Source organism: Phyllobates terribilis, unplaced genomic scaffold (genome assembly GCF_046119375.1).
Source record: "Phyllobates terribilis strain yellow unplaced genomic scaffold, ASM4611937v1 Scaffold_325__1_contigs__length_2139453, whole genome shotgun sequence".
NCBI classification, from domain to species: domain Eukaryota; kingdom Metazoa; phylum Chordata; class Amphibia; order Anura; family Dendrobatidae; genus Phyllobates; species Phyllobates terribilis.
In genome coordinates, this window is record NW_027363085.1 from 39,598 (window position 1) to 54,442 (window position 14,845).

General features: G+C 44.7%; 10 non-coding genes across 10 annotated transcripts; all 10 read left to right on the forward strand.

Annotated features, from left to right (window-relative positions):
- Positions 1-548: 548 nt before the first annotated feature.
- On the forward strand, positions 549-739 carry LOC141221370 (U2 spliceosomal RNA). Its single transcript, XR_012289404.1, has one exon. It is a non-coding gene; the product is annotated as a U2 spliceosomal RNA (small nuclear RNA).
- Positions 740-3,151: 2,412 nt separating this feature from the next.
- On the forward strand, positions 3,152-3,338 carry LOC141221566 (U2 spliceosomal RNA). The gene has a single exon (XR_012289593.1). It is a non-coding gene; the product is annotated as a U2 spliceosomal RNA (small nuclear RNA).
- A 1,115-nt stretch (positions 3,339-4,453) lies between these two features.
- LOC141221455 (U2 spliceosomal RNA) lies at positions 4,454-4,644 on the forward strand. Its single transcript, XR_012289487.1, has one exon. It is a non-coding gene; the product is annotated as a U2 spliceosomal RNA (small nuclear RNA).
- Positions 4,645-5,759: 1,115 nt separating this feature from the next.
- Positions 5,760-5,950, forward strand: LOC141221382 (U2 spliceosomal RNA). Its single transcript, XR_012289415.1, has one exon. It is a non-coding gene; the product is annotated as a U2 spliceosomal RNA (small nuclear RNA).
- Positions 5,951-7,065: 1,115 nt separating this feature from the next.
- LOC141221395 (U2 spliceosomal RNA) lies at positions 7,066-7,256 on the forward strand. The gene has a single exon (XR_012289427.1). It is a non-coding gene; the product is annotated as a U2 spliceosomal RNA (small nuclear RNA).
- A 1,115-nt stretch (positions 7,257-8,371) lies between these two features.
- On the forward strand, positions 8,372-8,562 carry LOC141221406 (U2 spliceosomal RNA). The gene has a single exon (XR_012289438.1). It is a non-coding gene; the product is annotated as a U2 spliceosomal RNA (small nuclear RNA).
- A 1,115-nt stretch (positions 8,563-9,677) lies between these two features.
- On the forward strand, positions 9,678-9,868 carry LOC141221417 (U2 spliceosomal RNA). The gene has a single exon (XR_012289449.1). It is a non-coding gene; the product is annotated as a U2 spliceosomal RNA (small nuclear RNA).
- Positions 9,869-10,983: 1,115 nt separating this feature from the next.
- LOC141221428 (U2 spliceosomal RNA) lies at positions 10,984-11,174 on the forward strand. The gene has a single exon (XR_012289460.1). It is a non-coding gene; the product is annotated as a U2 spliceosomal RNA (small nuclear RNA).
- A 1,112-nt stretch (positions 11,175-12,286) lies between these two features.
- LOC141221439 (U2 spliceosomal RNA) lies at positions 12,287-12,477 on the forward strand. Its single transcript, XR_012289471.1, has one exon. It is a non-coding gene; the product is annotated as a U2 spliceosomal RNA (small nuclear RNA).
- Positions 12,478-13,595: 1,118 nt separating this feature from the next.
- On the forward strand, positions 13,596-13,786 carry LOC141221450 (U2 spliceosomal RNA). The gene has a single exon (XR_012289482.1). It is a non-coding gene; the product is annotated as a U2 spliceosomal RNA (small nuclear RNA).
- The last annotated feature ends 1,059 nt before the right edge of the window (positions 13,787-14,845 follow it).

Here is a 14,845-nt window from a genome sequence, read left to right on the forward strand (position 1 = left end):
TTTGGTTGATTAGTCTGTGGCATTCTGTTAAACTGTTGCTTATGGCGGTCTCTGTGAGCTTCTCATCGACATTCAGCCAGCCAGGTATCCTGCCTGCAGTAGATGGAATGTGGCAATGGAACGCTGGCTGCGCGTGTCATAATAGGCTCTGAGCCTTTATATACCTGTGCACAGCAGCAGCCACCTTCAGTCTGCTGCTGGACAGCCAGCAGCAGCAGCAGCAGGAGAGGTATGTAATCAGGAGCCCTCCTGCTAAGGGTAGACAGCTGCTCGTTCCACCCCACCCCCCGCCTTAATTGGTTCTCCTCCCTTCCAACGGTGTTGAGGCGGGTGGGAACAGCAGGGGGTGAAGGTGCTGTGTTTAAAGAGGTGGAGTTATGCAGATCTAAAACGCGTGGATTGCAGCAGCAGCAAGCCGAAAAGTGCAGGCATGTAAGGGATCTAGAGGTTGACAACATGTCTTCTTAACGGGAGTCCAGGAGCTCATCTCCACAAATGGACTTTTCAGGATCCTTGGGTGGCTCCGTAGTTTGAAACCAATTCTGGTTATCGCTTCTCGGCCTTTTGGCTAAGATCAAGTGTAGTATCTGTTCTTATCAGTTTAATATCTGATACGTCCCCTATCTGGGGACCATATATTAAATGGATTTTTAGAACAGGGAGATGGAAAAAGAGCTTGCTCTGTCCACTCCACGCATTGACCTGGTATTGCAGTATCTCCAGGACCGGTGCACCCCTTCTTTAATGCAGTTTCTAAAATCAGAAAGAATTGAATTCAATGTTTTTTGTTCATTTTGCTTGTTTGTCGGATTTTGGGATGGACTCTTTGGCTTTGCTTTTCTTCTCCTCATTGGATTTTTCATGTTCAAAGTTGCAGAAGCCAGATTACAAGCTCATTTTGGTTCAACTTCAGCAACTGTGCATTGCATTGCCATGTAATGTGATGCAATGCTATCTTTCTAGCTCTCCCTTTTTACTTCCTTTTGGATAAACAGACATATTAGGCAAGCATTTTGGAGCTTTCACCTAAATAACTACAGGTGGTGAGATAAGCTGCACAATATAATTGACCTTTCAGTATATTGTTGCACACACACCATCTATTTAGCAAATGCCCTTGTTATCAACAGCAGCCTTTTAAACTCACCTGAGCTAACAGGTATGTGCGCTGGTTACTCTGCTGCGCTTAAAATTTCTTTTTTGGTTTGCTACAATGCCTTTTCTGAAACGTTGTCTCCTTCTGCTGGAACACTGACTTCTTTCATTTAATGCCTGCAGACTATAAAAGAGAACCCAACCCAAAAAGTTTGGTTGATTAGTCTGTGGCATTCTGTTAAACTGTTGCTTATGGCGGTCTCTGTGAGCTTCTCAGCGACATTCAGCCAGCCAGGTATCCTGCCTGCAGTAGATGGAATGTGGCAATGGAACGCTGGCTGCGCGTGTCATAATAGGCTCTGAGCCTTTATATACCTGTGCACAGCAGCAGCCACCTTCAGTCTGCTGCTGGACAGCCAGCAGCAGCAGCAGCAGGAGAGGTATGTAATCAGGAGCCCTCCTGCTAAGGGTAGACAGCTGCTCGTTCCACCCCACCCCCCGCCTTAATTGGTTCTCCTCCCTTCCAACGGTGTTGAGGCGGGTGGGAACAGCAGGGGGTGAAGGTGCTGTGTTTAAAGAGGTGGAGTTATGCAGATCTAAAACGCGTGGATTGCAGCAGCAGCAAGCCGAAAAGTGCAGGCATGTAAGGGATCTAGAGGTTGACAACATGTCTTCTTAACGGGAGTCCAGGAGCTCATCTCCACAAATGGACTTTTCAGGATCCTTGGGTGGCTCCGTAGTTTGAAACCAATTCTGGTTATCGCTTCTCGGCCTTTTGGCTAAGATCAGGTGCAGTGATCTACCAGTTGCTGCCTTGGCCTTGGCTAGGAGGTGCCCAGGGTACCCGGCTCCTTGGCCTGGGGGGATCGCTTTGTCTAACGGCAGGGCTTCACCCTCCTGCTGCTATTGGGGAGTCGGATTAGTCCCTGGGCAACGAGAGGCGATCATCGTGTCACCACACATAGCTGTGGGGGGCAGTTCTTTTGGAGGAAGAAGATGGAGTTGACGAGGAAGAGGAACTGTTTACGGTTCTATGTGAAGACGGAGTTAGAGGATTTTTCGTTGGAGGAGAATCAGATCTTGGATATTCTGTTCAAGTATGGGACGATCATTGAAGAGGACATTTTTTGTATGCAAGAAATCAAGTTTAAAAAGGTATTTGACGTAACACTGAAGTCTGAAGAAAAGTGTATTTGTCTTCTCAAGAATTGGGAAGGAAAAGAAATTGGAGTTAATGCTCTTTTTGCTGGAAGGCCGAAAAAGGTGGTTATCTGTATGGATGACCCCTTTGTAGAGATGGAGGAAGTGATGGAGTTTTTGAAGCCATGGAGTATTTTGGTAAAATTCCAGAAGGACTACTTAAATAAAGTGGGAGTCTGGAATGGGAAGAGAAGTTTCCTAGTTTGGGAAAATGGACAAAATGAACTAAGTTTAGGAAGGATTGTTATAAATGGTAAATGTGGATTCAGTTATGTGGAAAATGGTAAAAGAAGAATTGATAATGGGAAACCTGGATTTTGTTATGAGGAAGGTGGGAAAAAAGAGGAGAAAGGGAAAAAGATATTTGAAGAATCGTTTGAAGATTGTAAAGAGAAAGAAGACAAAGATATACAAGTAGTTGAAAATAAGAAGGAGTTTGTGGGAGAGAAGCAGGAATTCTCAGGAGTTGGGGAATCTATGTTTTGCAGACTGGAGAGAGTACCTAGAAGTAAAGACGTTAAGGAAAAAAGGAAGGTGGATGATAAGGGAAAAGAGAAAGTAATGCAGGATTGTGTTGATACCAGTGCTGAAGCTGAAGAAGATGAAAAGATTTTGCTGCAAGGTTTTGACTGGAAATTGTTGGACATGTCATGGAGGAAGAAGAAACGTGGAAGAAGAAAAATGTTGAGTTGATGTTTTTGTTGGAAGTTTTTTGTTGTTGATGTAAGGATATGTTATGTTATGTTTTATTTATTAATTATCATTAAATTTTCTTAAAAAAAACAAAAAGTTGAATTCGGATGATGAAGGCGTAGGCGACATTTTTTTGGTTATCCATGCAAATGGAATTTAATTTATGTCGCGTCTTCTGACGCATTCAATTAAAAAAATCTGTTCTTATCAGTTTAATATCTGATACGTCCCCTATCTGGGGACCATATATTAAATGGACTTTTAGAACAGGGAGATGGAAAAAGAGCTTGCTCTGTCCACTCCACGCATTGACCTGGTATTGCAGTATCTCCAGGACCGGTGCACCCCTTCTTTAATGCAGTTTCTAAAATCAGAAAGAATTGAATTCAATGTTTTTTGTTCATTTTGCTTGTTTGTCGGATTTTGGGATGGACTCTTTGGCTTTGCTTTTCTTCTCCTCATTGGATTTTTCATGTTCAAAGTTGCAGAAGCCAGATTACAAGCTCATTTTGGTTCAACTTCAGCAACTGTGCATTGCATTGCCATGTAATGTGATGCAATGCTATCTTTCTAGCTCTCCCTTTTTACTTCCTTTTGGATAAACAGACATATTAGGCAAGCATTTTGGAGCTTTCACCTAAATAACTACAGGTGGTGAGATAAGCTGCACAATATAATTGACCTTTCAGTATATTGTTGCACACACACCATCTATTTAGCAAATGCCCTTGTTATCAACAGCAGCCTTTTAAACTCACCTGAGCTAACAGGTATGTGCGCTGGTTACTCTGATGCGCTTAAAATTTCTTTTTTGGTTTGCTACAATGCCTTTTCTGAAACGTTGTCTCCTTCTGCTGGAACACTGACTTCTTTCATTTAATGCCTGCAGACTATAAAAGAGAACCCAACCCAAAAAGTTTGGTTGATTAGTCTGTGGCATTCTGTTAAACTGTTGCTTATGGCGGTCTCTGTGAGCTTCTCAGCGACATTCAGCCAGTCAGGTATCCTGCCTGCAGTAGATGGAATGTGGCAATGGAACGCTGGCTGCGCGTGTCATAATAGGCTCTGAGCCTTTATATACCTGTGCACAGCAGCAGCCACCTTCAGTCTGCTGCTGGACAGCCAGCAGCAGCAGCAACAGGAGAGGTATGTAATCAGGAGCCCTCCTGCTAAGGGTAGACAGCTGCTCGTTCCACCCCACCCCCCGCCTTAATTGGTTCTCCTCCCTTCCAACGGTGTTGAGGCGGGTGGGAACAGCAGGGGGTGAAGGTGCTGTGTTTAAAGAGGTGGAGTTATGCAGATCTAAAACGCGTGGATTGCAGCAGCAGCAAGCCGAAAAGTGCAGGCATGTAAGGGATCTAGAGGTTGACAACATGTCTTCTTAACGGGAGTCCAGGAGCTCATCTCCACAAATGGACTTTTCAGGATCCTTGGGTGGCTCCGTAGTTTGAAACCAATTCTGGTTATCGCTTCTCGGCCTTTTGGCTAAGATCAAGTGTAGTATCTGTTCTTATCAGTTTAATATCTGATACGTCCCCTATCTGGGGACCATATATTAAATGGATTTTTAGAACAGGGAGATGGAAAAAGAGCTTGCTCTGTCCACTCCATGCATTGACCTGGTATTGCAGTATCTCCAGGACCGGTGCACCCCTTCTTTAATGCAGTTTCTAAAATCAGAAAGAATTGAATTCAATGTTTTTTGTTCATTTTGCTTGTTTGTCGGATTTTGGGATGGACTCTTTGGCTTTGCTTTTCTTCTCCTCATTGGATTTTTCATGTTCAAAGTTGCAGAAGCCAGATTACAAGCTCATTTTGGTTCAACTTCAGCAACTGTGCATTGCATTGCCATGTAATGTGATGCAATGCTATCTTTCTAGCTCTCCCTTTTTACTTCCTTTTGGATAAACAGACATATTAGGCAAGCATTTTGGAGCTTTCACCTAAATAACTACAGGTGGTGAGATAAGCTGCACAATATAATTGACCTTTCAGTATATTGTTGCACACACACCATCTATTTAGCAAATGCCCTTGTTATCAACAGCAGCCTTTTAAACTCACCTGAGCTAACAGGTATGTGCGCTGGTTACTCTGCTGCGCTTAAAATTTCTTTTTTGGTTTGCTACAATGCCTTTTCTGAAACGTTGTCTCCTTCTGCTGGAACACTGACTTCTTTCATTTAATGCCTGCAGACTATAAAAGAGAACCCAACCCAAAAAGTTTGGTTGATTAGTCTGTGGCATTCTGTTAAACTGTTGCTTATGGCGGTCTCTGTGAGCTTCTCAGCGACATTCAGCCAGCCAGGTATCCTGCCTGCAGTAGATGGAATGTGGCAATGGAACGCTGGCTGCGCGTGTCATAATAGGCTCTGAGCCTTTATATACCTGTGCACAGCAGCAGCCACCTTCAGTCTGCTGCTGGACAGCCAGCAGCAGCAGCAGCAGGAGAGGTATGTAATCAGGAGCCCTCCTGCTAAGGGTAGACAGCTGCTCGTTCCACCCCACCCCCCGCCTTAATTGGTTCTCCTCCCTTCCAACGGTGTTGAGGCGGGTGGGAACAGCAGGGGGTGAAGGTGCTGTGTTTAAAGAGGTGGAGTTATGCAGATCTAAAACGCGTGGATTGCAGCAGCAGCAAGCCGAAAAGTGCAGGCATGTAAGGGATCTAGAGGTTGACAACATGTCTTCTTAACGGGAGTCCAGGAGCTCATCTCCACAAATGGACTTTTCAGGATCCTTGGGTGGCTCCGTAGTTTGAAACCAATTCTGGTTATCGCTTCTCGGCCTTTTGGCTAAGATCAAGTGTAGTATCTGTTCTTATCAGTTTAATATCTGATACGTCCCCTATCTGGGGACCATATATTAAATGGATTTTTAGAACAGGGAGATGGAAAAAGAGCTTGCTCTGTCCACTCCACGCATTGACCTGGTATTGCAGTATCTCCAGGACCGGTGCACCCCTTCTTTAATGCAGTTTCTAAAATCAGAAAGAATTGAATTCAATGTTTTTTGTTCATTTTGCTTGTTTGTCGGATTTTGGGATGGACTCTTTGGCTTTGCTTTTCTTCTCCTCATTGGATTTTTCATGTTCAAAGTTGCAGAAGCCAGATTACAAGCTCATTTTGGTTCAACTTCAGCAACTGTGCATTGCATTGCCATGTAATGTGATGCAATGCTATCTTTCTAGCTCTCCCTTTTTACTTCCTTTTGGATAAACAGACATATTAGGCAAGCATTTTGGAGCTTTCACCTAAATAACTACAGGTGGTGAGATAAGCTGCACAATATAATTGACCTTTCAGTATATTGTTGCACACACACTATCTATTTAGCAAATGCCCTTGTTATCAACAGCAGCCTTTTAAACGCACCTGAGCTAACAGGTATGTGCGCTGGTTACTCTGCTGCGCTTAAAATTTCTTTTTTGGTTTGCTACAATGCCTTTTCTGAAACGTTGTCTCCTTCTGCTGGAACACTGACTTCTTTCATTTAATGCCTGCAGACTATAAAAGAGAACCCAACCCAAAAAGTTTGGTTGATTAGTCTGTGGCATTCTGTTAAACTGTTGCTTATGGCGGTCTCTGTGAGCTTCTCAGCGACATTCAGCCAGCCAGGTATCCTGCCTGCAGTAGATGGAATGTGGCAATGGAACGCTGGCTGCGCGTGTCATAATAGGCTCTGAGCCTTTATATACCTGTGCACAGCAGCAGCCACCTTCAGTCTGCTGCTGGACAGCCAGCAGCAGCAGCAGCAGGAGAGGTATGTAATCAGGAGCCCTCCTGCTAAGGGTAGACAGCTGCTCGTTCCACCCCACCCCCCGCCTTAATTGGTTCTCCTCCCTTCCAACGGTGTTGAGGCGGGTGGGAACAGCAGGGGGTGAAGGTGCTGTGTTTAAAGAGTTGGAGTTATGCAGATCTAAAACGCGTGGATTGCAGCAGCAGCAAGCCGAAAAGTGCAGGCATGTAAGGGATCTAGAGGTTGACAACATGTCTTCTTAACGGGAGTCCAGGAGCTCATCTCCACAAATGGACTTTTCAGGATCCTTGGGTGGCTCCGTAGTTTGAAACCAATTCTGGTTATCGCTTCTCGGCCTTTTGGCTAAGATCAAGTGTAGTATCTGTTCTTATCAGTTTAATATCTGATACGTCCCCTATCTGGGGACCATATATTAAATGGATTTTTAGAACAGGGAGATGGAAAAAGAGCTTGCTCTGTCCACTCCACGCATTGACCTGGTATTGCAGTATCTCCAGGACCGGTGCACCCCTTCTTTAATGCAGTTTCTAAAATCAGAAAGAATTGAATTCAATGTTTTTTGTTCATTTTGCTTGTTTGTCGGATTTTGGGATGGACTCTTTGGCTTTGCTTTTCTTCTCCTCATTGGATTTTTCATGTTCAAAGTTGCAGAAGCCAGATTACAAGCTCATTTTGGTTCAACTTCAGCAACTGTGCATTGCATTGCCATGTAATGTGATGCAATGCTATCTTTCTAGCTCTCCCTTTTTACTTCCTTTTGGATAAACAGACATATTAGGCAAGCATTTTGGAGCTTTCACCTAAATAACTACAGGTGGTGAGATAAGCTGCACAATATAATTGACCTTTCAGTATATTGTTGCACACACACCATCTATTTAGCAAATGCCCTTGTTATCAACAGCAGCCTTTTAAACTCACCTGAGCTAACAGGTATGTGCGCTGGTTACTCTGCTGCGCTTAAAATTTCTTTTTTGGTTTGCTACAATGCCTTTTCTGAAACGTTGTCTCCTTCTGCTGGAACACTGACTTCTTTCATTTAATGCCTGCAGACTATAAAAGAGAACCCAACCCAAAAAGTTTGGTTGATTAGTCTGTGGCATTCTGTTAAACTGTTGCTTATGGCGGTCTCTGTGAGCTTCTCAGCGACATTCAGCCAGCCAGGTATCCTGCCTGCAGTAGATGGAATGTGGCAATGGAACGCTGGCTGCGCGTGTCATAATAGGCTCTGAGCCTTTATATACCTGTGCACAGCAGCAGCCACCTTCAGTCTGCTGCTGGACAGCCAGCAGCAGCAGCAGCAGGAGAGGTATGTAATCAGGAGCCCTCCTGCTAAGGGTAGACAGCTGCTCGTTCCACCCCACCCCCCGCCTTAATTGGTTCTCCTCCCTTCCAACGGTGTTGAGGCGGGTGGGAACAGCAGGGGGTGAAGGTGCTGTGTTTAAAGAGTTGGAGTTATGCAGATCTAAAACGCGTGGATTGCAGCAGCAGCAAGCCGAAAAGTGCAGGCATGTAAGGGATCTAGAGGTTGACAACATGTCTTCTTAACGGGAGTCCAGGAGCTCATCTCCACAAATGGACTTTTCAGGATCCTTGGGTGGCTCCGTAGTTTGAAACCAATTCTGGTTATCGCTTCTCGGCCTTTTGGCTAAGATCAAGTGTAGTATCTGTTCTTATCAGTTTAATATCTGATACGTCCCCTATCTGGGGACCATATATTAAATGGATTTTTAGAACAGGGAGATGGAAAAAGAGCTTGCTCTGTCCACTCCACGCATTGACCTGGTATTGCAGTATCTCCAGGACCGGTGCACCCCTTCTTTAATGCAGTTTCTAAAATCAGAAAGAATTGAATTCAATGTTTTTTGTTCATTTTGCTTGTTTGTCGGATTTTGGGATGGACTCTTTGGCTTTGCTTTTCTTCTCCTCATTGGATTTTTCATGTTCAAAGTTGCAGAAGCCAGATTACAAGCTCATTTTGGTTCAACTTCAGCAACTGTGCATTGCATTGCCATGTAATGTGATGCAATGCTATCTTTCTAGCTCTCCCTTTTTACTTCCTTTTGGATAAACAGACATATTAGGCAAGCATTTTGGAGCTTTCACCTAAATAACTACAGGTGGTGAGATAAGCTGCACAATATAATTGACCTTTCAGTATATTGTTGCACACACACCATCTATTTAGCAAATGCCCTTGTTATCAACAGCAGCCTTTTAAACTCACCTGAGCTAACAGGTATGTGCGCTGGTTACTCTGCTGCGCTTAAAATTTCTTTTTTGGTTTGCTACAATGCCTTTTCTGAAACGTTGTCTCCTTCTGCTGGAACACTGACTTCTTTCATTTAATGCCTGCAGACTATAAAAGAGAACCCAACCCAAAAAGTTTGGTTGATTAGTCTGTGGCATTCTGTTAAACTGTTGCTTATGGCGGTCTCTGTGAGCTTCTCAGCGACATTCAGCCAGCCAGGTATCCTGCCTGCAGTAGATGGAATGTGGCAATGGAACGCTGGCTGCGCGTGTCATAATAGGCTCTGAGCCTTTATATACCTGTGCACAGCAGCAGCCACCTTCAGTCTGCTGCTGGACAGCCAGCAGCAGCAGCAGCAGGAGAGGTATGTAATCAGGAGCCCTCCTGCTAAGGGTAGACAGCTGCTCGTTCCACCCCACCCCCCGCCTTAATTGGTTCTCCTCCCTTCCAACGGTGTTGAGGCGGGTGGGAACAGCAGGGGGTGAAGGTGCTGTGTTTAAAGAGGTGGAGTTATGCAGATCTAAAACGCGTGGATTGCAGCAGCAGCAAGCCGAAAAGTGCAGGCATGTAAGGGATCTAGAGGTTGACAACATGTCTTCTTAACGGGAGTCCAGGAGCTCATCTCCACAAATGGACTTTTCAGGATCCTTGGGTGGCTCCGTAGTTTGAAACCAATTCTGGTTATCGCTTCTCGGCCTTTTGGCTAAGATCAAGTGTAGTATCTGTTCTTATCAGTTTAATATCTGATACGTCCCCTATCTGGGGACCATATATTAAATGGATTTTTAGAACAGGGAGATGGAAAAAGAGCTTGCTCTGTCCACTCCACGCATTGACCTGGTATTGCAGTATCTCCAGGACCGGTGCACCCCTTCTTTAATGCAGTTTCTAAAATCAGAAAGAATTGAATTCAATGTTTTTTGTTCATTTTGCTTGTTTGTCGGATTTTGGGATGGACTCTTTGGCTTTGCTTTTCTTCTCCTCATTGGATTTTTCATGTTCAAAGTTGCAGAAGCCAGATTACAAGCTCATTTTGGTTCAACTTCAGCAACTGTGCATTGCATTGCCATGTAATGTGATGCAATGCTATCTTTCTAGCTCTCCCTTTTTACTTCCTTTTGGATAAACAGACATATTAGGCAAGCATTTTGGAGCTTTCACCTAAATAACTACAGGTGGTGAGATAAGCTGCACAATATAATTGACCTTTCAGTATATTGTTGCACACACACCATCTATTTAGCAAATGCCCTTGTTATCAACAGCAGCCTTTTAAACTCACCTGAGCTAACAGGTATGTGCGCTGGTTACTCTGCTGCGCTTAAAATTTCTTTTTTGGTTTGCTACAATGCCTTTTCTGAAACGTTGTCTCCTTCTGCTGGAACACTGACTTCTTTCATTTAATGCCTGCAGACTATAAAAGAGAACCCAACCCAAAAAGTTTGGTTGATTAGTCTGTGGCATTCTGTTAAACTGTTGCTTATGGCGGTCTCTGTGAGCTTCTCAGCGACATTCAGCCAGCCAGGTATCCTGCCTGCAGTAGATGGAATGTGGCAATGGAACGCTGGCTGCGCGTGTCATAATAGGCTCTGAGCCTTTATATACCTGTGCACAGCAGCAGCCACCTTCAGTTTGCTGCTGGACAGCCAGCAGCAGCAGCAGCAGGAGAGGTATGTAATCAGGAGCCCTCCTGCTAAGGGTAGACAGCTGCTCGTTCCACCCCACCCCCCGCCTTAATTGGTTCTCCTCCCTTCCAACGGTGTTGAGGCGGGTGGGAACAGCAGGGGGTGAAGGTGCTGTGTTTAAAGAGGTGGAGTTATGCAGATCTAAAACGCGTGGATTGCAGCAGCAGCAAGCCGAAAAGTGCAGGCATGTAAGGGATCTAGAGGTTGACAACATGTCTTCTTAACGGGAGTCCAGGAGCTCATCTCCACAAATGGACTTTTCAGGATCCTTGGGTGGCTCCGTAGTTTGAAACCAATTCTGGTTATCGCTTCTCGGCCTTTTGGCTAAGATCAAGTGTAGTATCTGTTCTTATCAGTTTAATATCTGATACGTCCCCTATCTGGGGACCATATATTAAATGGATTTTTAGAACAGGGAGATGGAAAAAGAGCTTGCTCTGTCCACTCCACGCATTGACCTGGTATTGCAGTATCTCCAGGACCGGTGCACCCCTTCTTTAATGCAGTTTCTAAAATCAGAAAGAATTGAATTCAATGTTTTTTGTTCATTTTGCTTGTTTGTCGGATTTTGGGATGGACTCTTTGGCTTTGCTTTTCTTCTCCTCATTGGATTTTTCATGTTCAAAGTTGCAGAAGCCAGATTACAAGCTCATTTTGGTTCAACTTCAGCAACTGTGCATTGCATTGCCATGTAATGTGATGCAATGCTATCTTTCTAGCTCTCCCTTTTTACTTCCTTTTGGATAAACAGACATATTAGGCAAGCATTTTGGAGCTTTCACCTAAATAACTACAGGTGGTGAGATAAGCTGCACAATATAATTGACCTTTCAGTATATTGTTGCACACACACCATCTATTTAGCAAATGCCCTTGTTATGAACAGCAGCCTTTTAAACTCACCTGAGCTAACAGGTATGTGCGCTGGTTACTCTGCTGCGCTTAAAATTTCTTTTTTGGTTTGCTACAATGCCTTTTCTGAAACGTTGTCTCCTTCTGCTGGAACACTGACTTCTTTCATTTAATGCCTGCAGACTATAAAAGAGAACCCAACCCAAAAAGTTTGGTTGATTAGTCTGTGGCATTCTGTTAAACTGTTGCTTATGGCGGTCTCTGTGAGCTTCTCAGCGACATTCAGCCAGCCAGGTATCCTGCCTGCAGTAGATGGAATGTGGCAATGGAACGCTGGCTGCGCGTGTCATAATAGGCTCTGAGCCTTTATATACCTGTGCACAGCAGCAGCCACCTTCAGTCTGCTGCTGGACAGCCAGCAGCAGCAGCAGGAGAGGTATGTAATCAGGAGCCCTCCTGCTAAGGGTAGACAGCTGCTCGTTCCACCCCACCCCCCGCCTTAATTGGTTCTCCTCCCTTCCAACGGTGTTGAGGCGGGTGGGAACAGCAGGGGGTGAAGGTGCTGTGTTTAAAGAGGTGGAGTTATGCAGATCTAAAACGCGTGGATTGCAGCAGCAGCAAGCCGAAAAGTGCAGGCATGTAAGGGATCTAGAGGTTGACAACATGTCTTCTTAACGGGAGTCCAGGAGCTCATCTCCACAAATGGACTTTTCAGGATCCTTGGGTGGCTCCGTAGTTTGAAACCAATTCTGGTTATCGCTTCTCGGCCTTTTGGCTAAGATCAAGTGTAGTATCTGTTCTTATCAGTTTAATATCTGATACGTCCCCTATCTGGGGACCATATATTAAATGGATTTTTAGAACAGGGAGATGGAAAAAGAGCTTGCTCTGTCCACTCCACGCATTGACCTGGTATTGCAGTATCTCCAGGACCGGTGCACCCCTTCTTTAATGCAGTTTCTAAAATCAGAAAGAATTGAATTCAATGTTTTTTGTTCATTTTGCTTGTTTGTCGGATTTTGGGATGGACTCTTTGGCTTTGCTTTTCTTCTCCTCATTGGATTTTTCATGTTCAAAGTTGCAGAAGCCAGATTACAAGCTCATTTTGGTTCAACTTCAGCAACTGTGCATTGCATTGCCATGTAATGTGATGCAATGCTATCTTTCTAGCTCTCCCTTTTTACTTCCTTTTGGATAAACAGACATATTAGGCAAGCATTTTGGAGCTTTCACCTAAATAACTACAGGTGGTGAGATAAGCTGCACAATATAATTGACCTTTCAGTATATTGTTGCACACACACCATCTATTTAGCAAATGCCCTTGTTATCAACAGCAGCCTTTTAAACTCACCTGAGCTAACAGGTATGTGCGCTGGTTACTCTGCTGCGCTTAAAATTTCTTTTTTGGTTTGCTACAATGCCTTTTCTGAAACATTGTCTCCTTCTGCTGGAACACTGACTTCTTTCATTTAATGCCTGCAGACTATAAAAGAGAACCCAACCCAAAAAGTTTGGTTGATTAGTCTGTGGCATTCTGTTAAACTGTTGCTTATGGCGGTCTCTGTGAGCTTCTCAGCGACATTCAGCCAGCCAGGTATCCTGCCTGCAGTAGATGGAATGTGGCAATGGAACGCTGGCTGCGCGTGTCATAATAGGCTCTGAGCCTTTATATACCTGTGCACAGCAGCAGCCACCTTCAGTCTGCTGCTGGACAGCCAGCAGCAGCAGCAGCAGCAGGAGAGGTATGTAATCAGGAGCCCTCCTGCTAAGGGTAGACAGCTGCTCGTTCCACCCCACCCCCCGCCTTAATTGGTTCTCCTCCCTTCCAACGGTGTTGAGGCGGGTGGGAACAGCAGGGGGTGAAGGTGCTGTGTTTAAAGAGGTGGAGTTATGCAGATCTAAAACGCGTGGATTGCAGCAGCAGCAAGCCGAAAAGTGCAGGCATGTAAGGGATCTAGAGGTTGACAACATGTCTTCTTAACGGGAGTCCAGGAGCTCATCTCCACAAATGGACTTTTCAGGATCCTTGGGTGGCTCCGTAGTTTGAAACCAATTCTGGTTATCGCTTCTCGGCCTTTTGGCTAAGATCAAGTGTAGTATCTGTTCTTATCAGTTTAATATCTGATACGTCCCCTATCTGGGGACCATATATTAAATGGATTTTTAGAACAGGGAGATGGAAAAAGAGCTTGCTCTGTCCACTCCACGCATTGACCTGGTATTGCAGTATCTCCAGGACCGGTGCACCCCTTCTTTAATGCAGTTTCTAAAATCAGAAAGAATTGAATTCAATGTTTTTTGTTCATTTTGCTTGTTTGTCGGATTTTGGGATGGACTCTTTGGCTTTGCTTTTCTTCTCCTCATTGGATTTTTCATGTTCAAAGTTGCAGAAGCCAGATTACAAGCTCATTTTGGTTCAACTTCAGCAACTGTGCATTGCATTGCCATGTAATGTGATGCAATGCTATCTTTCTAGCTCTCCCTTTTTACTTCCTTTTGGATAAACAGACATATTAGGCAAGCATTTTGGAGCTTTCACCTAAATAACTACAGGTGGTGAGATAAGCTGCACAATATAATTGACCTTTCAGTATATTGTTGCACACACACCATCTATTTAGCAAATGCCCTTGTTATCAACAGCAGCCTTTTAAACTCACCTGAGCTAACAGGTATGTGCGCTGGTTACTCTGCTGCGCTTAAAATTTCTTTTTTGGTTTGCTACAATGCCTTTTCTGAAACGTTGTCTCCTTCTGCTGGAACACTGACTTCTTTCATTTAATGCCTGCAGACTATAAAAGAGAAACGAACCCAAAAAGTTTGGTTGATTAGTCTGTGGCATTCTGTTAAACTGTTGCTTATGGCGGTCTCTGTGAGCTTCTCAGCGACATTCAGCCAGCCAGGTATCCTGCCTGCAGTAGATGGAATGTGGCAATGGAACGCTGGCTGCGCGTGTCATAATAGGCTCTGAGCCTTTATATACCTGTGCACAGCAGCAGCCACCTTCAGTCTGCTGCTGGACAGCCAGCAGCAGCAGCAGCAGCAGGAGAGGTATGTAATCAGGAGCCCTCCTGCTAAGGGTAGACAGCTGCTCGTTCCACCCCACCCCCCGCCTTAATTGGTTCTCCTCCCTTCCAACGGTGTTGAGGCGGGTGGGAACAGCAGGGGGTGAAGGTGCTGTGTTTAAAGAGGTGGAGTTATGCAGATCTAAAACGCGTGGATTGCAGCAGCAGCAAGCCGAAAAGTGCAGGCATGTAAGGGATCTAGAGGTTGACAACATGTCTTCTTAACGGGAGTCCAGGAGCTCATCT